Below are 14,603 nucleotides of genomic sequence, written 5' to 3'. Positions count from 1 at the left end.
AGCAGGTCACAGTGTTTCAGTGCCGTTTTAGGGAGTGTGTTATTGTGTAACCACCTGAAACAGGAGCCATGACACCTTTTTACTGATCGGCATTCAGAATATCAATAGTTGAGCCAAACGAAATGATGAGACGTACGAAACATGTGTAAACATGGGTTTTCCTTTTAGGAAGCAGACAGTACAACATCACCTCTCGGCCATGCTTTTCTGCGGCAGTACCTGTCTCCACCAGACCTCTTCTTCTTCTCTTCATCAGCTGAGCATGTCTGTAGCCGCATGCCTTTTCAAACCGATGGATGGGGGGACATAGAAAAATTTTCTGGCTGAGTTGAACTTAGCCAGAGATGCAAGTTGTTCGTATGAAACTAATGACTGATTTTCCTACCAGTTCAACCTCCACTTGTAGATTAACATAGTGAAATCTAACAGTGACAGTGAGACGAACCATAGGGACAGTCAAATAATTTTTTGCTAGATTTCAGTAATTTCAAGCTCCATTCTGAAGTCTTTCTTGCTGATTCTATGGTCGATATACTTTCAGCTCTGGTCACAGTTGCAAACACATTCCCATCTCGAACGCTTTCTGCTTAGTAATGCTGACATTTTGCCAATCGAGGTACTACTTTACAAATATCATTGCTTCACAATGATATGTGTTAGTTGTAGGGCACTGCCAGCATGAGCCAGCCTTCAAATTACCTTTCAAGCAGCACTTTCAGCTACTGACAAGTGACTCAGTTGCGCATGTTATATTCGCCGATGTCAGCACCAGAACTTCCTTACCTCCAAGGCCATTCCAGGAATCATGACAGCCGGCCGGGGTGACCGAGCGGTTCTAGGCGCTACATTCTGGAACCGCGCGACCGCTACGGTCGCAGGTTCGAATCCTGCCTCGGGCATGGATGTGTGTGATGTCCTTAGGTTAGGTAGGTTTAAGTAGTTCTAATTTCTAGGGGACTGATGACTCAGAAGTTAGGTCCCATAGTGCTCAGAGCCATTTGAACCATTTTTTGAATCATGACATCCAGCCACATGAGCAGGCCAAGGAGTGGAGGGGGTCTGCGTGTCATACCACAACAGCATCAGCACTTTCTTATTTTCTCGAGGCCACTCTGGGAATTATGTCACCAGCATCATTGCATCTGACCACATGCCAATGGCCTGGGGGAGGGGGGGGGGCGGAGGGAAGGGAGGGGAATGGGAGGGGGAGGCTACTACGCCTTGGGATACTGGAACGAGTAGACAGTGTCAGCATTCTTGGCCAGAATGCACAGTAACCCACTACTTATTCCTTCTCTGTAATGGATAAATTCGATTTGTGAATCATATCAGTGTGAGTCAGATGGACGTAGTTTGGTGCATTATAATATTTCAAAATTAATAAACTACGTCAGTAGCAGTCGTCTTTCATTGTAGAGAATCCCATCATCACTGGTTATTAATTTTATGTGGCAGTTAATTACAGGCGCGTCACGGGTAGTAGGCACACAGTCTAATCATTTTACCCAGTGTGAACTGTTTGTTAGTTGCCTCCTTTCGAGAGATCCGATTGGCATCAAATTAAATTAAATATAGTATTTCGGAAAAAAAGGATAGGGAGATTACATCAGACTGCAAGAAACTCTGATATTTATCGAAATATAAGAAGATGCGTTTTAGAAGACAAAATTTCCTGACAGGTCTGCGAAAAGTCTGAGATAGCAGCCAGCACTGTCCGTCAAGTCACTGGAGTATAACAAGTGATCTTATCCTCCTACACATCACCATTCAATTTTTCTGTCTCTAAAAGTTTCGAAAGCTTCGAGAGGCTTAATATATACAAAAGAAAAACTTTTTACTTATCTTCATTTTGTATTGTTGTTGGCTGCAGTTCTCGCGTATAGGGGTATATTCTTGAGGCTGAAATTTTGATTTTGTAGGTTCCTGTTGATTTGAATAATGTTTGAGGATTTGCCTGTTTTACTCTTGAATTTTATTTTTTGTCACATTTTTCAATAACACACCGATTTTACAATATGCACTTCAAAATAGTCCGCCTCCCTAGCGCAGCGGTAGCGTTACTGCTTACCACGCAAGGGGGCCCGGGTTCGATTCCCGGGAGGGGACTGGGTGTTGTGTGTCCTTCATTATCATTTTCATCGTCATTGACACGAAATTCGCCGAGGTGGCGTCAACTAAAAAGACTTGCAATGCGGTGGCCAATAAATGCCACACGATCATTTCACTTCAGGATACAAATGCACAATGTTACAGTTATAAATACGTCTGTTTCCATCAGAGGCATGGCCACTACTCCCAGCATTCGGCGTTACTCCCAATATTTCAAAGAGTTTACAAACTTTCTTGACAAAAGAAGAATCATCACCAAGATATCACATTATTTTACAAATGAATCCAGAAATAAATTTAATATTTAGCGTTAGACTGCGCAATTAACAGTATGAATTTAACTATACCAAATATTTCGTAATTTCAAATATTTATAAAAGAAGAATAATTTTAACCGTACATACAGAGTGTAACAAATTAATTTCTTTTTATACATTTTAGTCTGAAATGTAATACATCACATATAAAATCACGTGAAATTCATTTAGTTAACCAACTGAGACAATGTTCACATATACAAGAATCGATAGTATATAAATGGTATCGGTTATTTCTATAAAAAAGGCAATGCCAGAAAAGCGTGTCCCATTACAAACATGAACAGCAACGCTCATATTCGAATCCCCTGGGATACACCAGATGTTAATACTCGTATACTGTCCGTTCGACTCTCCACACAGCATAACGTGCTGCCTGCGAGGAAACTTTTGAACCAGTTGCAAACCTGTCAGCTATCTCAGAGGAACGTACTTTTCTTAGATGGCGTCCATGTGGTAGTGATTAAATAGTATTTCGAAGGACTACTACCCCCAAATTAACCTGATTTCCGGTGTATGTCGGGGATACCGCTCGTAAAGAGCCCGAATTATATTAGGCGTGATCCACATTCTCGGAATTCAGAATATATTCGAGGATTCTGCAACAAATAACTGTAACTGACGATATTCTACTTACAGAAAAGTATCGTCGTTTGATATTTGCAATAAAGTATTCGACGAGTTGCCCAGTAATTCTACAGTTTAAGGAGAACGGGGTCGGTAGCCGTGTGCCACGCAGGAATACCCACGTCATTCACAGGGAACAGAACGGACGAAACGCCAGCTGTTCTGCATTTGACACATATTCAGTTCTGTTTGTTTCTCGCAGTAATTTGATTCGCTAGTGTTCTATTCATTTTGTTTCTGAAACTCTGTTCTAAATACACACTCACTGCTCGTGACGTTTTTAAAAACAAGAGAAATCTTCAACAAACAGTATGTCGATCCCATTCCATTCAAGAAAAAAAAAAGGGCTAACTGTGAACAGAACCTCTACTAACGAGAAAAAAATCACGGTATGACGGCACAAAATCTACTGACATAATTCCCGTGCACCGTGACCGCGTGAAACAACATCATTACGGAAATTAACTCAGGTAAAACTCATATGCAACTACATTTACGTAAACGAAATGCGAGCAGCGGAGAGAATTTTCCAGGTAGCAGCCTCGGACTTGGTACGGTTAGACAGGAACGGCTGGAAATTCATATAGGTGAATATAGCTGGGTGCCTCCGGTTTTCGTCAGAAGGTTTTGGTACGTTTCTGTATAAAAATTATCACCAATCATCCTATTTTATGTGCTTCAGAGGGATTAAAATGTTGAGAAGAAGAAAAGTGTAAAAAATCTGCTGTTACCTTTCAAATGCATGCGAATGAAACGTTTAAATTCAGAATAGTGATTTATCTATAAAACTAGCTTTTTGGTTGGTGGGATATAAGTAGATAATGTTTTACAAGAGGATGAAATTGTCAGAAGTGAATGGAGAGGTTCGAAGATCGTGATTGAGTTTAAACAGGAATGTCTGTAGTTTTGATACGGAAAGCAGGAAACATTAATTGAAAACAATAAAAATTCTTGTTTTTCTGTGTAACAAGGAAACAAATACTGGATACAGCCAGTTGAATGTTCAGTAAATTAGGTAAAAAAAACTAGTGTCAGAATCCACTGAGGAACTAGTCGATTTACATAGTGGTTCCAAAGTTAGCGTCCAGTCGCACGCAAATGAGATGGGAACTGAGTGAAGCAAAACAAAGGCTGAAACGCTTAACTCCGTTTTCAAATGTTCCTTTACAAAGGAAAAACCCAAGAGAACTACCACCATTAAAGAGTGAAACAGATGTTAGTGTCTGTAGTGCTGAGAATCAGGTGAAATCGTTAAAACTGAACAGAGCTTCTAGGCCCATTGGAATTTCTATCAGATTCTATACCCAGTTTCCGGCTGAGATAGCTCCTCTTTTAACTATAATCTATCGTAGATACCTCGAACGACAAACCTTGTCGAGTAGTTGAAAGAAAGCAAAGATCACATCTGTTCACAAGAAGGGTAGTAGAAGTGATCCACAAATATACTGTCCAATATCCTTGACATCGATTCGTTATAGAATCTTAAAACAAAGCAAAGATCACACCTGTTCACAAGAGGAGTAGTAGAAGTGATCAACAAATCTACTGTCCAATATACTTGACATCGATTCGTTATAGAATCTTAGAACAAGTTCTGAGCTCAAATATAAGGAGGTACTTGGAACAGAATGACCTACTCAATCCCAACCGGCATCGATACCGAAAACATCGATGATACGAAACCCAATTCACACTTTTCTCAAATGAGATACTGGAAGTTTTGGATCAAAGCTGTCAGGTAGATGCAGTGTTTCTTGATTTATGAGAAGCATTTGATTGTGTAACACATCTACGCTTGTCAAAAGCGAAACTGGATCGAGGAATTTTTCGTAGGGAGAATACAGCAGGTTCTCTTGAGTGTAGAATTATCAAAAAATGGTTCAAATGGCTCTGAGCACTATGGGACTTAACATCTATGGTCATCAGTCCCCTAGAACTTAGAACTACTTAAACCTAACTAACCTAAGGACATCACACAACACCCAGCCATCACGAGGCAGAGAAAATCCCTGACCCCGCCGGGAATCGAACCCGGGAACCCGGGCGTGGGAAGCGAGAACGCTACCGCACGACCACGAGATGCGGGCGGAGAATTATCATCAGATGTAGAAGTAACTTCAGATGTGCCCCAGGGACCCTTGCTGTTTATGTTGTATATTACTGATCCTGCATATACTATTCATAGTAACCTCAGAGTTTTTGCAGATGTTGAAATATTATCTGAAAGAAGCTGCATAAGTATTCAGTCAGACTTTGACAAGGTTACCAAATGGTCCAAAGACTGGCAACTTGCTTTAAACGTTCAGAATTGTAAAAATGTGCACTTGACAAATCGAACAAGTTCTGATATGAGTATAATACCTGTAAGTCACAATTGGAATCGGCCAACTCATGCACATACCTAGGTGTAACACTGTATAGGGATATGATATGGAATGATCACATAGGCGCAGTCGTGGGTAAAGTTGGTGGCAGACCTCGATATATTGTTAAAATACTGGGGACATGGAGTCAGAGGAGGCTGCTTACAAATCACTCGTGTGACCAATTCTGGAATATTGCTCAAGTATGTGGGACCCATACGAAACAGGACTAACAGGGAATTTAAACGTATGCAGAGAATGGCAGAATGAGAAAACTTACTTACAAAATTTCAAGATCCGGCTTTAAATGATGACTCTAAGAACAAACTACATACCCGTATGTGTCGCCTACATAGCAATCGTGAGGACAAGATTAGATTAATTACTGCATGTTCAAAGACACTGAAAAAAATCATTCTTCCTGCACTCCATATGTGAATGGAATGCGAAGAAACAAAAATGTTCAAATGTGTGTGAAATCTTATGGGACTTAACTGCTAAGGTCATTAGTCCCTAAGCTTACACACTACTTAACCTAAATATCCTAAGGACAAACACACACACCCATGCCCAAGGGAGAACTCGAACCTCCGCTGGGACCAGCCGCACAGTCCATGACTGCAGCGCCTTAGACTGCGAAGAAACCCTACTGACTGGTACAGTGGGACGTACCCTCTGCCACACACATCACAGTGGTGTTAAGAGTATAGGTGTAGATGTACATATGGAGCGGGAACTATAAATAGAATGGATTTGTTTGCTTCTCCGCGTTTTATACCAGCTGTTATACATCTTATCTTTGTTTTGATTCAAAACGTATAAGCCTTCCTGATGCTCAGGGTTGGTTTGAACGCTGCAGTGCCGTACACGCACACACGTCACATAATTTACTACCTGGTGTCTTCTGCACCGTAGTAACTGCGCCATTAAGTGGACTTCGCCTGTCACTATAGTCTAACCATTATGCATCCGCATGTCCACACTTCAGCACCTGACCTGCTGCCCAGGGGAAAATAAACATTAATGGCTCACTCTTGTCACAAGAACCTGGAGGTAACAAGTAGCCTAAAATATGCTTCTCGTAATAGTTGCAATTATTAGCTTGTAAATGAAGTAAACACAGATGTAATGTTGTTCAGCACACTGTCCCCAGTCACTAATAAAAATATCCGCACTTATACCCCTGACACACTGAATTTTCTAAAAAATTTCTTGTCATTCTGTGTATACTTAAATATGTACATTTATACACACACTGCAATACGTCGTTTTCAAAGTTAATTGTATTGATCAGCGACTCCACAAATACTCCTTGTTATCGCAGAATGTCAGACGTTGGATTTTCATTACAGTTTTAATTATCCGCTTTCATGTACGATTAATATCCCACAGGACATACCTGCTACGAGCCCGTATCTGTTTATTGCATTCGAGTTTAACATGGTGCTCACGAAAATTAAATTTTTCCAGGTTTCGCGTGCGTTGCGTACAGTCTATCACACCAGTTTCGCCCCTGTTACTACAGGGATTTCTTTCTTTGAGAAGTACAAGGGGAAAAGTTACCAGTCCGGCGTTGAAAGACTCCGTTCATGTAAAAGATGCACTCATTTCCCGGTATACTTTCCCAGAAGTTCTCTGAGGAATTCGTCCTATCCCAGATTATGCAATATTAGTTGGAGGCGACTTTAGCCTACTGAGTACAGACTGGGATGTCTATGGATTCACTGCGGGAGGGGGAGGGTGGGGGGAGGGAACAGATAGACAGTCATGCGAAATACTCTTAAATATGTTATCTGGAAACTGTCTTGAGCAGCTAGCTCGGCAGACCACAGGCATTGGAAATATCTTAGATCTTGTAACTACAAATAGGCCAGGCCTTATCGACAATGTCAGAATAGTAACGGGGAGTAGCGATCAAGTTCTCATTATTGCAACTACGGTTACGAAAGTTTCTAAATCCGTCAAGAAGGCTGGAGAGTGTTTCTGCTAGAAGGAGTAAAGAAGCAGTTGTAAACATCTTACTTAGAGAGTGAGCTGGGAAGAATCATGAGGAAAGTTCAAGCAGATTGTAAAACGTGATTTGGACCGTTGTTTGTCTGGTAAGTGTGTAAGGGAAAGAAAAGATCCACCATGGTTTAACGAAATTCGGAAGATGCTGCGGAAGCAGAGGCTGTTGCATTCTAGGTTCAAACGAGAACGCACAAATGACGACAAGCGAATGTTAGTAGAGATTCGTGCGTCTGTGAAAGGTTGTGTGCGCGAAGCATGCAATACAACAGCTACCACCGTCACACCTTAGCAAAAGATCTGGCAGAGAGTCCGAGGAAATTCTAGCCTAATGTACAATCGCTAAGCGGGTCTAAGGCTTCCAAAGAGTCCCTTGTTGACCAGTTTGGTATGGCAGTTGAAGATAGAAGTTTTAAATCACGTTCAAGAAATCGTTCACACTGGAGGATCATGCAAACATACCGTCCGTCTTTCGACCATCGAACAGACTCCCATATGGACGACATTGTAATAAGCATCCCTGACGTAGAGAAACACCTGAATGATTTGAAAGCAAATAAATCACCAGCTCTGGATGGAATGTCAATTCAGTTTTACAAAGAGTACTCTACGGCATTTTTCCCTTACCTAGCTTGCGTTTATTGTGAATCTCTCGCCCAGCATAAAGTCCCCAGCGACTGGAAAAAGCGCAGTTGACTTCTGTACATAAGAAAGGTGATAAAACGGACCCCCAAAATAACAGACCAATGTCCCTAACTTCGGTTTGCTGTAGAATTCTTGAACATATTTTCAGTTCGAATATAATAAACTTCCTCGAGAGTGAGAAGCTTATGTCCACTAATCAGAATGGTTTTAGAAAGCATTGCTCGTGCGAAACTCAGCTTGACCTTTTCTCACATGATATACTGAGAACTATGGATGAAGGGCAACATGCACATTCCATATTTCTACATTTCCGGAAAGCATTTGACACGGTGCCCCATTGCAGGCTGTTAACGAAGGTACGAGCATGTGGAATAAGTTCGCAGATACGTGAATGTCTCGAAGACTCCTGCGAAACCAGGAGAGCTTCTGTAAAGTTTGGAAGGTAGGAGACGAGATACTGGCAGAAGTAAAGCTGTGAGACCGGGCGTGAGTCGTGCTTCGGTAGCTCAGATGGTAGAGCACTTGCCCGCGAAAGGCAAAGGTCCCGAGTTCGAGTGTCGGTCGGGCACACAGTTTTAATCTGCCAGGAAGTTTCATATCCTGCTACAGATATTTTAGGTAATCTACTATATGGATTTATAATTTCTATCACGTATTACTTTTTACACATTACAATAACACAAATTCTTCTACGGAACAGAAGCAGTTGTCAAGGAGAAACTTTTCGTTTTTTTTTTTTAATGTTACATAACTTGGTAAGTCATAAAATATTTTTTGTTGCAGTATTGTGCACCAGTTTTTGTGCTAAAGATAATCTTAATGTGCAATAATGAATGTGTTTTTTCCTTCTGGTATTGTACTTATGTACCTAATTGTTCCTTTTGAACTGTGGTGGATTATTTGCAACAAACTTCATGAAGGGAAGCAATAGTCAGAATGCCCAACTCCTTAAACAGTGTCTACGAGATGATCGTGGATGAGCACCACATATTATTCTTACAGCTCATTTTTGCACAATGAAGACTTTTTATCTTAAAGATGAGTTACCCCAGAACATTATTCCGTATCTCATTATTGAATGAAAATATGAAAAACGAAGGAAAATATGCAAAAAAGTCAAGTTACTGATTTGTTTCTCTTCAAGATTTGCAATGATTCCAAGTGCAAATGTGGCTGAACTAAGTTGTTTTAGGCGTGCCAAAATCTGTTTTTTTCCAGCTTAAATTCTCATCAATATGGACACCTAAGAACTTTGAAGTTTCCACGCTATTTATAATTTGCTCACCATGTGTTACACTCATCACTGGTGTAGTACCCCTAGATGTGCAGAACTAAACATGTTGTGCTTTTTTAAAATTTCGGGTGAGACCATTCACAGAAAATCCGTCAATAATACTTCTAAGAACATTTTTTAGCATTTCTTCTGTTTCTGTACGTATGCTGGGATCGATGACAATACCAGTGGCATCTCCAGGAACAGATATTTCTGCTCGTCGTATATTAGACGGAAGATCATCTGTATGTACGAGGAACAATAGTGGACATAAGATTGAGCCTTGCGAAACCCCATGCGCGATTTCTCTCCAGTAAGAGTTAAGTCCACGGGCTATATTGGTTGCATTACTAAGTACAAATTCCTGCATTTTTTGTTTAGAAAGGACGTTATCCATTGGTTGGCTATAACATTAATTCCGCAAAAGTTCAGTTTGTCTAGGAGAATACTGTGAATCACACTGATAAATGGGTTAGGTTTTGTCTCTCCGTCCAAAAAGGTCTTGGAAGGTCCAACGGTACCGACCGACCGCCGTGTCATCCTCTGCCATTAGGCGTCACTGAATGCGAATATGGAGGAACACGTTATCAGCACACCTCTCTCCTATCCCTTGTCAGTTTTCATGACCAGAGCCGCTACTTTTCAGCTAAATGACTCCTCAATTGGCCTCACAAGGGCTGAGTTCTTCCCACTTGTCAACAGCGCTCAGAAGACCCGGACGGTCCCCCGTCTAAGTGCTAGCCAAGCCCGACAGCGCTTAACTTCTGTAGTCTGACGGGGACCGGTGTTGCCTCTGCGGCAAGGCCGTTGGTCAAAAGCCTTAGATAGGTCGAAGAAAATACCAACCGGCACTATGTTATCATTGAATGCTTGTAAAACCTGGTGAACGAATCTACGAGTACAAATGGTATTCTCAGTAAAGCAACTCTTCTGAAACCGAACTGTGATTTACTCAAGATATTACTTCTGATAAGGTGAGATACTCTTCTAGAAAACATCACGTCCTCAAAGATTTTGGAAAAAACATGTCCGCAGTATAACAGGTTGGTAGTTTATTGACATCTCTCTTATCACCTTTCTTAAAGAGGGGTTTCACAACGGCACAGTTCAGTCTCTCTGGCAAAATGCCTTGAGTTTGTGATGAGTTACATATTTCATATAAGACTGGGCTTATTATATGGGAACAAATCTTTAGTACCCTGCCGGAAACAAGATCAAAATGAGCTTTTATTTTAGAGAGGAGTTCTATATTTTTTTAATTTCAGAAGGAAAAGTTGGTGATACATTCATATGATTTGCTTTGCTTAAAAACTTGCTTTGTACTCACAATGTATTGTTCCATGTTTTCCTATGTAACAAGCAAAAAGAACCCGCGTGCACCTCGTAACAAACACATTTTGGCCTTAAGCTCTTCGGAATAAATTTGCGCTGAAATGCTGAACGGCGTTAAGTCCGCCAAACAAGTTGTGTTAATAAACATATCAGGTGCTTTCTAAAAAATCAACAAAATATCTACCTCTCATCCGAACAACTTTGAAAGGTTGCGTGTTGCGAGTTTTTGCTATGGTTTTAATGACATCATTACGAACAAAATGCTTCTTCACCGTTACTTCTTTTATCAATCAACGGCCTCTTTTAGAGTTACTAGTTTTTCTGTTACTGTCTTTCCTGAATTATACTGAATTATACAAACCATTGTACCGCCAATGAAGATACGCAGGAGACGGGCTACAAAACAGCAGGAACAAACGGAAGTTTATGATCTCTGTGTCTGGTACAGCCAACTCGTGTAAAGTGATGAAACAAGGAAAAATTAATATTATCCACTAGCAAACAGACGACGGCCGTATCACTTGCTGCAACGCACTGAGACGGGATTTTTGAAAGCTGTATCGGGTTCCCGCTGGTTCGATAGCTATACCACAGCGCTCAACTTGAAAAGCAATCACAAAATATCTCCTATATGTCGATTAGAGTCCTTTCACCTTCAGATAAAACTGATGCCCTCAGAGTAGCAACTCGTTATCTTTTGATCGCCGAGAACAAAGGCATCGATATGCCAGCACGAGAGAATGACAAGTGGAAAGTGTTTGGATACAAAAGTTTTACATCACCCGCATCTGTCACAGAGAGACACACATCAAGGTGACAACGGCTGAATAAAGCTCATTTGCACGATGTGGCTACAGAGGGGTGGGAGGGGGGAGACTTTCTTTTTATTTTTTCACACAATAATTGTATCGCACCGCACTTCGGCGGTCCATGCGGTCCATACGACTTTGAAGTGGTTCTGTCTGTCTCTCTCTCTCTTTGCACTTCTTTCTGCGTCTCTTTCAGGGAATATCTGTAAGCTATGTTAACAATGGCAGCTGTCCGCGAGAATAATAGAACAGAAGAATTAGGACACGACATGCGTGTAAAAGAGGGCGTAATTCATCAGGTCCATTGTATGCAGCGGAGAGAATAAAGTGAGGGAATGCGTAATTCAGGAGAGGTACAAAAGCACGAGCGGGACAGTTACCTCTGCGGACGTTAACAGGAGATATTGTCCCTCTAGCGGAGACTAAATAAGACACAGCAGCGGTGTCAAATGAAAGTAGTCACAGTGACCCTACCGTCGTTAGCACCTGAGTACAAAACTGAGTCTCGAAGCAGGAACTCGTCAGTTTGGCGAGCAACGTTGCGCCAGTTGAGCAAACCGAACAGATCACGGCCCGACTGACAATAGAAAGTTCGAGGTTCGAGTCACTCCCAGGCAGCGGTTTCTGTAACTACACAACGTGCTGTCTCCCATTCTACGGTGCGTGGCAGAGGGCACTAATGGTCCGTTACCCCTGCAGGACTGGTGCGTGGGTAGAACCGACACCAGGCCGCCCAGCAGTGTTAGTGACGTCACACTAAGCGGCCCACAGCCGACGCAGCAGTCCACGGACACCTCCGTACAGACGCGCCTGATGCTAACCATCTTCTGTCCGTCATACAGAAAGGAGCGAACTATAATTCGAACCAAAGACCAAATTATATATATTCTTGTAAACAGCATAAAGGTTCATAACGAAATACCGATTACATATACGGGCAGGAATAGGTTCTAGAACTCCTCTGAAAAGTGTTTATCTTCAGTACCAGAATGAACATCAAATTGTCAGGTTTTCTAAATAGAAAAGCATTTTATTAGTAACAGACAGCAATAATGAGACTTGCAGTTGGTGATTTCTACGTGGAAAAGGAAATAAGCTGTAGAGAGATTGAAAATGGTAAGCAAAGAGAGCCTCAGCCTTTTGCTCACTTTCTCACATGTAATGCACTTGGTTGTTTTTCATTTCCTTACCTTTCATAACATTTTTAATATTGTTTCAAGAAGTGTATCTTCAATAGCAGAGTGAACTTCAAATTGTCAGGCTTTTCTTAAAGGAAAGAGCAGTCCCTTAGTATCACAGTGCAAGACAGAATCTTGTGTTCAGTGATGTCAATGTTAAAAGGAGAATATTTGATATCCATCTTTTGTTTCCATTCTTTATTACTGGGGATATACTTGTAAAAATTCTTGAAAAGAGCTGTCACCATGAACATATGAGTAAATTCACAATAGTCATGTGTTTTATGAGATAAAGCGAACTCTTGTTACCTTATTGTAAACGAAAGTTGTGAGGGTTTTGCTATGTATGACAGTGTTTAAGATAATTTACTTTCACTGTAATAGCTTGAAAATGTTAAGTCCTGCTGTCAGTTGGCATTTGTCACCACCTGTATGCGAGTTTTAAAGCTAAATAGTGTTTTGACAGTTATAAAATAGTGGCAAAGTTCTTCAATCGATTAAACTTATTCCTGCCCGTATATGTAATCGGTATTTCGTTATGAACCTTTATGCTGTTTACAAGAATATATATAATTTGGTCTTTGGTTCGAATTATAGTTCGCTCCTTTCTGTATGACAGACAGAAGATCGTTAGAATCAGGCGCGTCTGTACGGGGGTGTCAGTGGACTGCTGCGTCGGCTATGGGCCGCTTAGTGTGACGTCACTAACACTGCTGGACAGCCTTCTTATCCCGGGGGTGTCGGTAGAACGCCTGATGAGCTCAGAACCCACTGGGCACTACTCGTATTAATGCTATTAATTCTTAGTGATTACTGTCATTCGTAGCTCATTAGATGTATTCAAAACTTGTTTCAAATAATTTTTCATTTTAAAGTTGAGACTTTGTTGCTGTTTACCATATGAAAATTAATATAATTTTCGAAGTTGCTGTTAATGGTAAAAGCACAGTATGCGGAAGAGACGGCCTAAAAGCCGTTACGTGATCGTGATAAATAAATAAACATGTTAACTAATTCATAAAGTGATTAACGTGCTATGTAAAATGCGTATGGGCTTGTGTAATACGAACAATACGAAAATATAGGTATGTTTTGGCCAAATAACAATATGTATAAGGAACGATCAAAAAGTTTCCTTTTGAGGGTGTTGCTGCAGTGTGTAGACAACGTAGAGCGACTCCGATGCGCGTATATAAGCACCGACACGTAGGCAACGGATTAGTGTGACATCGCCGCGCGGGATTAGCCGAGCGGTCTGATGCGCTGCAGTCATGGACTGTGCGGCTGGTCCCGGCGGACGTTCGAGTCCTCCCTCGGGCATGGGTGTGTGTGTTAGTCCTTAGAATAATTTAGGTTAAGTAGTGTGTAAGCTTAGGGACTGATGACCTTAGCAGTTATGTCCCATAAGATTTCACACACATTTGATTTTTTTCACACAGTGTGACGTTCGTGTCTTTCCGACGTGCGAGCGGTAAACGCTGAAACGTGAGCTATGACAACGTTATTACCAGACGCGTCCAAACAGGACCAACGTGCTGTTATTCCTTTCTGGGCTGCCGAAGCACAAACACCGGTACACACCCATCGGAGAAAGAAGTATGTGTGCGGCGGCATGTGTGCCGAAAACCACATTTATACACTGAAGAGCCAAAGAAAATGGTACACGTGCCTAATATCTTGTAGCTTCTCCGAGGGCACGCAGAAGTGCCGCAGCACGACGTGGCATGAACTCGACTAATATCTGAAGCAGTACTGGAGGGAACTGACACCATGAATGATGTGGGGCAGTCCATAAATCCCTAAGAGTGCGGAGGTTGGGGGGGGGGGGGGTGGGAGGAGATCTCTTCTGAACAGCGCTTTGTAAGGCATCTCAGATATGCTCTGTAATGTTCACGTCTGGGGAGTTTGGTGGCCAGCGGAACTGTTTAAACTCAGAAGAGTGA

The 14,603-nt window shown here is 41.6% G+C and overlaps 1 non-coding gene across 1 annotated transcript; it reads left to right on the top strand.

The window, feature by feature from the left end:
* The first annotated feature begins 2,034 nt into the window (after positions 1 to 2,034).
* On the top strand, positions 2,035 to 2,107 carry Trnag-acc (transfer RNA glycine (anticodon ACC)). The gene has a single exon. It is a non-coding gene; the product is annotated as a tRNA-Gly (tRNA).
* The last annotated feature ends 12,496 nt before the right edge of the window (positions 2,108 to 14,603 follow it).

The sequence above is a fragment of the Schistocerca serialis genome, chromosome 2 (genome assembly GCF_023864345.2).
Source record: "Schistocerca serialis cubense isolate TAMUIC-IGC-003099 chromosome 2, iqSchSeri2.2, whole genome shotgun sequence".
Classification (NCBI taxonomy): Eukaryota; Metazoa; Arthropoda; class Insecta; order Orthoptera; family Acrididae; genus Schistocerca; species Schistocerca serialis.
This window is presented reverse-complemented; position numbering and strand designations above follow the sequence as displayed.